Below are 2,405 nucleotides of genomic sequence, written 5' to 3'. Positions count from 1 at the left end.
ACCCGCCCATGGGGCGGGGCGGGCGCTGATCACCCGAGGCGGACGGGCGACGCCGGCCCCGCCCCCGGCCTTCCCCCACCTTTGCTGGGCACCTACTGGTTGCTGGGCCCGGGGTGACAGGCTGAGCTTCTCTGCTGGACTTAGCCGCACCCACGTTAATACCGCCGCCGCCACCAGCACCAGCACCATTCCAGGTTCTAGGTTTGGCTCAAAGTTTGGCTATTTGACTCGGAAAGCGCTTTCTTTCCTCCAGTCTTGGGTGGAGAGAGGAGGTAATCATTGGCAATCCCACTTTACAGATGAGCTAATTGAGACATGGCAAGGTCAATCAAGATCACAGGTCTGGTGGGTGTCAGGCTCTGCCCCAGCAGATCAGCCTCAGCTCTAAGAAAGACCCAGGCCTTATTTGGAGCATGAGAAGACACTAGAAGTAGTACTGAAAATACTGGCTAATGGTAACTGAGAAATTACTAGGGGCATTTTTTTCACAGATTAATAAAATCTAGAAACACAGCTGACTCCTAAAGAGATTAATAGGTTTGCCTGCAAGGCTGTAGGGACAGAAGTACCCACCTTTGCTGTTACTAGATCTTATAGTCCCCAGAGGGATGAAGACCCCAAGAGTAGGAGTGTCTACAGATGCTGTCTCATGGAAACCACATACTCCATTTTAGGAAAGATAAGCCCCTCGAAAGGGTGACTGCGCAGAGGGCTGAAACTCTGAGACAAGAGAGGCATCAGTGCCAGCCCAGCCTGGGGACCCCCAGTGTTTTCTGCATAGCCCATACCTAGAGCCCTGGTCATGAGATAATGGCCAGTCCTCACCTAGATGTTCCTCAGGCTCCTCCCCCACCATGCCAAATTAGACACCAAATGTGGTATCTCATAGCAATTAGCTCCTGCTGGTCCAGCCCAAAAAGGCTGGCCCCATGACATCTGGTTAGCAAGCACTGTGGACTTGGATTGAAGTGATGTGGCCCCTAGGCATGCCACCCTGACAGTCCTGACAGGTGCTACCTCTGCCCTTAGATAGTGCATGTCTGGTAAAAGAGACTAATTCTAAAATGTTTTGAAAGCTCTGTGCTTCCAACTCTGTGGCTCCTGGGGCAATAGCTCCCTATTTCAAACCTCAATTTCCCCATCTACCCAATGGGACTATTCCTGGCCTCTCTGCACCTACCCTAGTCTCGGATGAGGGTACAGGATTCATTGTGGTGCTGGGGACAGAGTAATGATGGGAAGAAAAATGATTCTACCCCACCATGGGACTCTGGAACCCCGGGGGAGGGCTTCCTCGCATCCTGAGGTTCCACAAAAATGGGGCCCACCCACTTCATCCTGGATCTCGGTCGTATTTTATTGTTCTTAAACCTCCCTAAGGTCAGTTTGGGAACCAACACTCTGTTTGTCCACAGCAGTTCCACTGTGCCTGGGTCCTGGGTTTTCAATCAGACATGCGCACCTTTTAAATCACATGACACTTGAAAGGCCAACCTTGGATCCTGCCTGATTTCCAGCTGCCATCTTGCTCTGCTCCCCTCACACCCTCAGCCTTTTTCAGCTTTCACTTTTCCAATTCACTTTCTCTATGGTCTTCAGAGAAAACTCCTGGTTTCCCCCAACATATGCTCCCATCAATCCTCCTCCACTTTTGAAATAAAATTCATCCCCTGCCCCCCAACCCCAGCCTCTCCTATTTTCCTGTTCTCATGCCCTCCACCCCATCCATTCCAGCTCACTAGTCTTCTTCCTTTCCTTAAAAAACATCAAGTTCATGTTGACTACAGTGATGCATAGCTGTATCCCCAGCAATTTAGAAGGCTGAGGCAGGAGGATCACAAATTCAAGACCAGCCTCAGCAACTTAGTGAGACCTGCCTCAAAATTAAAAAAAGAAAAATAAAAAGGAAGGAAAAGGACCAAGGACACAGTTCATTGGTAAAACATCCCTGGATTCAAAAACCACCAAGCTTGCTAGACACAGTGGCTCATGCCTGTAAACCCAGCAGCTTGCGAAGCTGAGGCAGGAGGATTTAAGTTCAAAGCCAGCCTCAGCAAATGAGCATGGCCCTAAGCAACTTAGCAAGATCCTGTCTCTAAATAAAATATTTTTTTAAAGGGCTGGGGGTGTGGCTCAGTGGTTAAGCCCCCACCCCCCTTCAATTCCCACTACCAAAAAACAAAACAAAAAAAAACATTAACCTCTCCCTCCCTCCTAGAAGTTTCATATCTGTTGTTCCCGGAGCCAGTAAAGTTCTTCTCTCAGCTTGTATGTTGCCAGGATTTAGAGCAGCACCTCCTTCTCCTTATGTGACCAGAGACTCTGTTGGGTTCTTCTTCAAACTGCATCATTATTGTTGTTATTATTATTATTATTGGAATTGGGGGTCAGAACACTTAGCCACT

This window comes from Spermophilus citellus (assembly GCF_964194105.1).
Source record: "Spermophilus citellus genome assembly, chromosome: 3".
Classification (NCBI taxonomy): domain Eukaryota; kingdom Metazoa; phylum Chordata; class Mammalia; order Rodentia; family Sciuridae; genus Spermophilus; species Spermophilus citellus.
Note: the sequence above shows the minus strand (reverse complement) of the source record.